This window comes from Medicago sativa, chromosome 8 (genome assembly GCF_051527215.1).
Source record: "Medicago sativa cultivar Bolivia chromosome 8, Bolivia_mono, whole genome shotgun sequence".
Taxonomy (NCBI): Eukaryota; Viridiplantae; Streptophyta; class Magnoliopsida; order Fabales; family Fabaceae; genus Medicago; species Medicago sativa.
The window spans coordinates 92080457-92090072 of record NC_140756.1 but is presented as its reverse complement, the minus strand read 5'-3'; the positions used below and the strand labels follow the sequence as shown (position 1 = coordinate 92090072).

The following is a 9616-nucleotide window of genomic DNA, read 5'->3' as shown; positions in this document are numbered from 1 at the left end:
AAGAAAATTGGAACATAGAAGTAACTATTTATAGAATGATGACACGTGCTATATTTAAGGGACACGGTTTAACTGTAAAACGCGCACGCCGTTATTGACTCTCAGACTTTAATACGACGCCGTTAAGAGTCTAGTCACTCTTCCGTTGAAAAGGTTATCATTTTTTTTTGGTCAAAAAATATCTTTTCTATTTTTGAAAAATAAACATATCTGATCTTTTTTCTGCTAAAGGACTAAAATCTATTGTAATTTTGTACCAAAAAATACATATTATAATTATGTCCGTCAAAAAAAACTATGTCCGTCAAAAGAAATTGTATTAATTAGGAAATTGTTCAATTGCTCATTATTATTTTTTATTTTTTTTGACTGAAAATAATAATAAATTGGTCAGGATTCTAATAAGGAATTTCATATCAGTCAATTGCTAAAAATTTATTAGTAAATTGGTCTAAAAACAACCTTTAGTAAAATAAATAAACTTGAACGTTATACCAACTCTAATTTTTTTTAAAAAAGGATTAAACTAACTAGTATATTATAACTTTTTTCAATAAAAAATATCAAAATTCTGAAAGCATTATTATTATTTTTCAACCGACTAAACTTCCACTAATTTTTTGGTTAATGTTCACAATGAATTTCTTTTTATACACAAATTTGAGGGATGGATCACCTAATTACCAGTCTAAGGAGTTTAGATTTCGTACCACTTAAATCGAGGAGTCTTGGATCGATTTATGTTTTTTTTAGAGGTTGAATCAATACTACTACTAGCAGTATTGACGCACAAAGAATGATGATATATAAAATTGTGTGACTTACGATAAACATTAAAATGAGGCTTTTTTTACGGTGAACATTAAAATGAGGTTTTTTAAGTTAGAATAATTAAATTTGATTTTACAAAAATAAATAAATAATAGTATACGTTGTTTTTTTTTAATTAAAACTATCATTTATATGGGCAGTTGGGCAATATGTACATGTATATCTTCTTTTATTATTGCGCTAATGCGTATAAATTACAAATGGTAATATTTATAAAAATTTGATTAAAATTAATTTTATTTTCATTTAAATAATAAGTATAAATAATAGATCTTTTGTAGTTTCATATTGTAACAAACTATACTTATCTTTTTCGATGATATCAACAATATAACAAATATAATATTTTTTTAAAATATAACAAATATAATATAGATTCTTATCTTTTTGAATGACACCAACAAAATAGCATTCATATGGTCAAATTTGCTTGAGGGTATAATTGGAAGAAGAAAAAAGTCAGTCCAAAACGATCTACTTTCTTTATATATTGTATAGATATAGATAATAGATCTTTTGTAGTTTTATATTGTAACAAACTATATTTATCTTTTTCGATGATACCAACGATACAACAAATATAATATATTTGAAAAAAAAATATAACAAATATAAAATAAATTCTTATTTTTTGAATAATACCAACAATATTATATTCTTATATCTGTAAAAAAAAAATATTATATTCTTATCGACAAATTTGTTTAAGGGTGTAATTGAAAATGAAAAATTCAGTCTAAAATCATGGTTTTTTTTTTGTATATAGTAGTGGCGGAGTCAGGAATTTTATAGAGCCTGGCAAAAAATTTATCACAAATTCACACGTGACATAATATATATTTACGGGTTTTGCTAGAAGCCACCCATGAAAGTGTCTTTTAGCAATTCACACCTCAAGGTGTGATTTCCGCTTTTTAGTTATAACTTTGCTAAAAGACACCTTCATAAAAGGTGTCTTCTAGCAAAACCCTATATATATATATATATATATATATATATATATATATATATATATATATATATATATATATATATATATATAGTCATAAATTTAAATAAAAGAGGTTCGTCATTTTTTCAACAAAAGTACAATTTGAAATAAGAGAGATGAAATATAACCTGTCAATAGCGTGCTAAATAAAATTAGGAGGTAAATGCCATTTCCGAGATCTCTTTGCGGTGAATGTTCGAATAATATCAACATCATCAAGTGATTTGAATATCTTCCGCTCGGTGTAACATATCATTAAGTCATTGAATCACACATTGTTGATCTTGTGCGCAATTTAGTCTTGATAATCTTCATTGCTGAAAAAGCTCTTTCAACGGATGTTGTCGACACCGACAATATCAAAGCCAACTCAATGAGTTTGTAGACCAATGAAAATACTAAATGTTTCTCAGTTTGAACCATCTTCATAGCCAAACTTTAAACATCCAGAGCACACATATGAATTTGTTTCCTACGACCTGGATCACGCACAATCTCATTTGAATTAAACCATTGGCCACCTTAGGCGATGGTTTTTCTACTTTGGCTTTTGGTTGCACAACATTCACATTCTCAATACTTGTTATATCAACCTAAACCTCCTCATCTCTGAAAGTTTATACATAAGATAACATATCACATATAAGAGTTTGAAAATTTAAGAAGCGCTATTTCAAGCATTATCACATATAACAAGCAATTAATAATATGAACCTTAATATAATTTGTAAAAAGGCAGTAGCAATTAATAGTATTTTTGAACCAATTAATAATATATTAATACAATTTGTAAAATGTTAGTAGCAATTGATAATGGTTCAACACTGGAACAATATGGGTTTGGCAGCAGTATCAAATATCAATATCAAACATTTTGAATTAGGCAATCAGCACAACAACAGTATAATCAAAATCAAATAATCAACACAACAGCAGTAGAATCAAAATTCTGAAATCAACGATTCTCTTTGGACAAACAAAGAGAAGAAGAATCAACAATTCTGAATTACGGTTTGGGAAATCAAAATTGGGGATAATTAACAATTCTAAATTGCAGTTTGGAATTTGAATAATTAACTCATTCATTCATTAACAAATAATAAGCATCAGCTACAAAATATAACTAATAACAAAGAAAATAACATAGAACAAACCTGGAGGAGAGTGGAGAGGAGAAGGAATGAAAATGGAGGCAGACTGAGAGAGGGAGAGGCACGAGTTGAGAGAGGGAGATGCAAATGAAAGTGAAACACGACTGAGAGAGGGAGAGCCGCGAGTTGAGAGAAGGAGAAGCAGAGCTTATACGCGTCTGAAATCAAAGAATTTTCTCACTTGTCAGTTTTTTTAAGTGGTTAATGGGCTATTAGGTTGGGCTTGCTACAAAGAAAGTAAGTGCTGAACCTGGGCTAGTGCCCAGGCTAGCTGGGAGGTGTATCCGCCCATGAGTATAAATAAATAACAATCTAACAAATATCAAGTCTTCAAAAGAATAGAGCATGGTTAAGAAAAATTGGCATCCAAAAAAAAAAAGACAGAACGAAGAGTAGTATGACATTATTGTTCTGTAAAATTAAAAAATAGTGTAGGCCAAAAATAAAAAATAAACTTCATAATGTTGCATAAGTGTTTTGATCTTCTTCTATAAAAAAACAAGTGTTTTGATCTTGTGACCTAATCAATAAAAGACACACTTTAAACAATACCCATTTGTCAGATTATTGCCGATGTAATCATAAAAAGCTAATTTTTCATAAATTTTAAACTAAGCTTCTGATAAACTTTGATTTTTGGCTAGCCCAACACAAACTCTTCGATATATTTCATGATGGAGTATTCTTGATCCCATTGATAAAGAGTAGGACCAAATAATTTAATCGAACTAGTTGTTGAACCATACCACATAGTTCTAGCAACAACAAAAGTTATCATCGTGAATTTAGCTGATTTAGTATGAAGTTACATACTATACATAAGGGTAAGAGTTTGAATCTCTGACGCCCGCGCTAACTCATCTTAAGAGGAGAATTTCTCATCACTAAACTACTTGACCGGAAGAAGAAAAAAACACGATATGCCAGCTAAGTTAGGTGAAGTCTTTATCATATTCTGGATTTGAAGCATATAAGGAGTAAAGTGAAAGGTCTAATGACAAATATAGGGCTTTCTTTCTACTATAAGTCGATGACCGTTTCACCTATTTTCTTCTTTTTCATCAATAAAAGAGGGAGATTTAGGTTTAATTTTTTTTTTACCCTAAATCACTCAAAATAATTTTTATATATATCTGGTTTTTTCTTTCGTGATTTCTTCGTTTTAGTGAGATGTTGTTTTGTTCACTGTCTTTGTGTGGTGTTGTTGCTTTTTTGTCTTGTTATTCAAATTGGCAAATCAGCTACGATCCAATCAATGACTTTGGTGTCATCAATGTCAGAGATCTAGAAACGTGGATATTCCAGACATTTGAATATAGTCATATTCGTAGGCTTATGTATTTTGCGGTTTTATGCTATTCACATAGATGTTAGGAGTTTGTTCACATATTGTTTTATTATGAATACTTGTTATAATGGAGTTATGTTGCTTAAATTTTTGCATGTTTTTGTTATCATACTTATTTCTAATCCTAATTAACATTGCAACAAACACTCCAAACCCTAATCCTAATACTTTGAGCGCCAACTCATTATGGCGTTGGATTGATCCATACTTATCTCCACACAAGCCAACTTCATCTCAGCCTTTGATCTACAGCTTTAATGGTATGCACAAAGCACGCAAATTTCCTTTCCCATTGTGATGTGAATGTAGTCAGCTATCTTTAATCTGGCTACAAAATGTGACAAAAAACATCATTAATTAGCGTTTATGACACTTAATGCAAACATTGATGTCTTGCCATAACTTTGATGTTTTGTCATCCCCTTTTGTCAATGATCGGATTAATTTTGAGAATTCTTATGAAAAAACGTTGACTTCTGAAGACTATGAAAAAAATTTGAGATTGTGGATGACAATGGCAACGTGTGGGGTTGCACTCTGATGTATGGCAATACTGATTATGCTCATTTCAAAATTGGAAGTGGGTGGAAGAGAATGATTCTTGCTCGAAATCTTCGTCAAGGTTCCCGCATACTGCTTGGTGCACCAGTGGCCAGAAAGAACAAGACTCTTTACCTTCGTGTCCCCGTATTAATATATAAGTTAAAATATAAACACATGTATAAATTAAAAAAAAAAAAAAGGTTCTCTTATATGAGTAAAAATATAGACATATGTATAAATTACAAAAAAAAAATGTCCCCGTATTAATATATGAGTTAAAATATAAACACATGTATAAACATAAAAAAATTTAGGTATATGTATTAAAAAAAAGAAAGAAAGAAAATTGAAGCTGAACTGGTGTGACACCACACCGTGCCTTGTTCAGGTCGGCCCTTGAATATATATGTCCCAAAAATAAACAATTATTTTTAAGTGGGATTTATGAAAAATATGCTTATCTTTCATTTTAAAATTAACTATACTTCATCTGTCAAATTTATTAAAAAGCTGGTTTTCTTGCACTTTTTTTTTTAAAAAAAAGTTGATTTTGTTAATAGAAATTAAGTACATTGAAGGCACTAGGGAAAATAAACAATTATTTTTAAGTGGGATTTATGAAAAATATGCTTATCTTTCATTTTAAAATTAACTATACTTCATCTGTCAAATTTATTAAAAAGCTGGTTTTCTTGCACTTTTTTTTTTAAAAAAAAGTTGATGGGAAAATAAACAATTATTTTTAAGTGGGATTTATGAAAAATATGCTTATCTTTCATTTTAAAATTAACTATACTTCATCTGTCAAATTTATTAAAAAGCTGGTTTTCTTGCACTTTTTTTTTTAAAAAAAAGTTGATTTTGTTAATAGAAATTAAGTACATTGAAGGCACTAGGGTCTCGTGCTCTTTGTGTAAAGTGTGGAGTATGCGAGAATTTTGATAAGTGGACGTTTCTCTTCCTATAGCAGCTCTGCTAAGATTTCGTGCTTTAATTTTTCATGGATTTCAAGCTTGCACAGTACGGCAGCCGCCGCTGCAGAAACCATTGGAACCACAAAACGGTCAACAACATCATAGCACAAAAACGGTGAAGGAAAAACTCCGAGGTGATTTTGAGTTTTTGTGACTTAATTTGGTGGCTTCAATCAGGGTTGTCCCTATGAAACTGGAGGCTCGGCTCTTAGTAAAAATAGGTCCCTAATAAAAAAACCCACAATTTTTTAAAGATTAATCTTCTATTTAAATTGAAAATAACACTCGTATAATGATTATTAGTCATCAAAATCAAAATTAGCAATTATTTTTACTAAAGACGTGTTTTTAAACCTAGAAATAGAAACATGGAACATGATTTTTTACTTAAAAATTAAAACATGAAACATGTTTATTTTTCTTTTTTGAGTGAGATAGGGATATTGAGCAATAATTTTTTTCTTGAGACCCGTCACTTTGGGAGGCTCAGCTCGATTGAGCTCTTTGCACTCCCCAAAGAACGGCCCTGGCTTCGATACATTAAGTTGATAGTAGATGAATGATTAAAATAATTATTTTGATAAGAAGAAATGATTGGTTACAAGAAAAATAGAGACCATCATCATCATAATCACAAAACCAAAGTCATCCGAGCGAAACCTATGATAAGACATCAACATGCTTGTTGTTTTGAGACAAGGTTCTACGAACACAAATTTTTGTGGTCAGAAAGGTTTGATCTTATTGTGAATATAAGATGATAAATATCGAATTGGTGGAAGTTAATTGTTTTATATCTATGCTCTAAGTTCAACAAACGATCATGGAAGACCTAATCCCTTGGAGGGATGTACCAATTGTCAAGCTTCTTGTGAAAAACCTTGGTTATAAGTTATAAAATCATGAAGAGCAAGTTAGAGAATGTATAGAAATTTATATTCACATGAGGGATCGGGTTAATGGACATCCATCATGATTTTTACATGGTAGAATTTGATGGGAGAGGAAGACAAGAACAAAGTCATACACGAAGAGCCATGGATGATTAGGAATTACGATCACTACTTGGAGTTGGCGGCCTGACAATGGATCCCATCTTTCAAAGTTTCCATTATGGGTTGCATATTAATTATGGAAAAGAGTCCTGATAGGTATACCACCATAGGTGACAATACCACTCCTACACCCACATAAAAAAATGACATGTGACAATGTGGGTCCCACTAAAAAACAAACATAACTTTTTTGACTCCAACTCTCTCTCTTCCATTTCTCCTTACCCATTCATTCCATTTTCTCTCCGCCGTGAGTGTTCCTTCACTCTGATTTTCATCAATCTGCTTCTCTTGTTCCTTCACGTAAAACAACTCCTCTTGTTTCCATCGATCTGCTTCTCTCTGTTCACAGCTCCATCTTCGTCGACCTTTATCGCCCTTTATCGACCCACCACTTCACTGATGAACCCTAGATCCATTGTCTTACCGCCTCTATCGCCCTCACACACTTATTTTACGCCTATCGTTGACTGAAAGAAAGAAACCACCACACAAGGAGCTTTTCGATAACGAACTTCGTTGACGGCGGTAAGCCCTCACGCCACCGTGAATCAAGGTATGTTTTGATGTTTATCGATACAGTACACTTCAAAATCTCACTTGGCTTTATTTGATTTGAGTGTGTTAATTTGTTTAAGGAACAAAGAGAGGGAGAGTTTCAATTTCCAGAACTTGAACAATTCCCAAATATATGTAAGGGGTTTCCATTTTATTATTAATGAATCCTTTTGTTCTGGGGTAATCTTAGATTCATGCAAATTTTGGGTTATGCGGTTGTTCCTAAATCAAATTGAATTTTTTTTCTTTCTTTCCTATCGGGGCACTCTGTCGTGACAAAATTGGCTGATGCAAAGTGCTTAGGCAATTTATGGTAGTGATGCAGATAATTTTATGAGATTGCAAATACTAGGATATGAATTACTTCTATAATTTAATATCGGCTTTGGCGCATATTTTTCTGAACTGGTGTGAGACCATTGTGATAATGTACTATTGTTGCTTATATGTACTGTGCATTTAGTTTGATTGGAAAAATATAAAGGGGCAGGTGTTTGATATTGAAACTTCAATATATATTTGGAATTATATGTTAGGCAGAACTTGTATGAATATGATTGTTGGTGGTGCCTAAACGAAGTAGATGTATTTTTTTAGAGAATTACGTAATTTTAAAAGGATGTTTAAATGACTTCAAAGGATATTGATAGAGTCGTAAACTCGTAATTGTGATTATGAACCTGGGATATTTCACAATCAAGACCCTCTTAGGATTGTTTATTCCTTTTTCAATCTCTATAATTCTTCCTGTTTTCCGTGAGCCACCAATAACTCCTTCTATTTGTCATTGGTTATTTACAAGTCATAGAACATGGTAGGAGACTCTCTTTCAATTTTATCCCACTCTCTTGATTGCACTCAAAGATATCTTCTTGGTTCAATGTTGAAACTTGGTAAAATATGAAAAGTTCTTCGTAGTGTCTCTCTCTAATAATCTATATGAATATTACTAGTTGTGATTTTTGAGTTATTGCAGTTGCTCAAATTCTATTAGTAAAATTGTGTAGATATTGTGGGAATGAAGGAGAAATTGTGTGTGTGTGTGTGTGTAATATATTATTAGATATTTTTATTTTGAATTTTGTGTTATCTAGTTTTAATTATTTCCGTGCAGGAGTGGTAGTGTCGTGGAAGGAAGTAGATTGCAGTATAAGAATTCTAAGAGAGTATGGTTATCAATTAAGTAATAGTTTGGTGGAGTCTTTTTGAGATTTTGAAATCACAGGATATCAAAATATTTTTCCGAATAACTCCATAAGAAGGATGTGGTAGATGATGTATCTTAATATCCTCACAAGATTGATAAGTGGATTTTCAAGTATAAGTCTATTATTTATGTAATTGGATTTAGAAAAGAAGCATTGATTGATTTTTTTTTTGGCTTTCGCACCGGTTTCCGACCCACCAAAGGTGGACGACTAATCTGGCTCGTATGTAACACCCCGTTTTCCCAACGTGAAAATTTCGTAAATAAATCAGAGTATTCATCGTAAACGGAATGTCATGTTTCATAAAAATCATAAATTGAATAAATAAATATTTATCCTTCAAAATTATTCAACTTAATCTTCAAAACTTCGCAGCGGAATTAGTTCAACAACATAAAAGTCTTTGGCACGCAGGCCTCATCATAAAAGTCTCATAAATCTTAGTTCAAAAATAATTCTTAAACTTCAACCTCATCATAAAAGTCTCATAAATCTTATTTCAAAAATAATTCTTAAACTTCAAAAGCAATACGTAAAGGAACAGAAAATAGTATTAAAATCCCCATCCCGTTACGTATCAGAGCATCCTAGACACGATGTGAGGAGTCTACTCACGAACACAGCTAGTCTTTATTACCTGCACATTACCCACGGTCGAGACAACATATACGCAGAAGGGGTGAGATTTCTCAAACAATAATATTAAGCTTATAAATCATAAATTACATTTAACAACATAAACATCTTATAATTTAACAACTATAATTAAATACATAAACATCATCATTTATCTTAGCAAAATATCATCAAATAGCAGTCACAGTCATCGTCACATATCATCATACTAAAAGACATCACAAAGTAATTCGTTAAAACATCACAAAGTAATTCGTTAAAACATCACAACTTAACAACTTGACTTGACAATGCATCTAAACTCGACTATGCAACTCTTAA

At 31.3% G+C, this 9616-nt stretch overlaps 1 long non-coding RNA gene across 1 annotated transcript; it reads left to right on the top strand.

The window, feature by feature from the left end:
* Positions 1–7075: 7075 nt before the first annotated feature.
* Positions 7076–8839, top strand: LOC146903314 (uncharacterized). The gene is made up of 3 exons (XR_015022704.1): positions 7076–7449; positions 7532–7586; positions 8566–8839. It is a non-coding gene; the product is annotated as an uncharacterized LOC146903314 (long non-coding RNA).
* Positions 8840–9616: the final 777 nt, after the last annotated feature.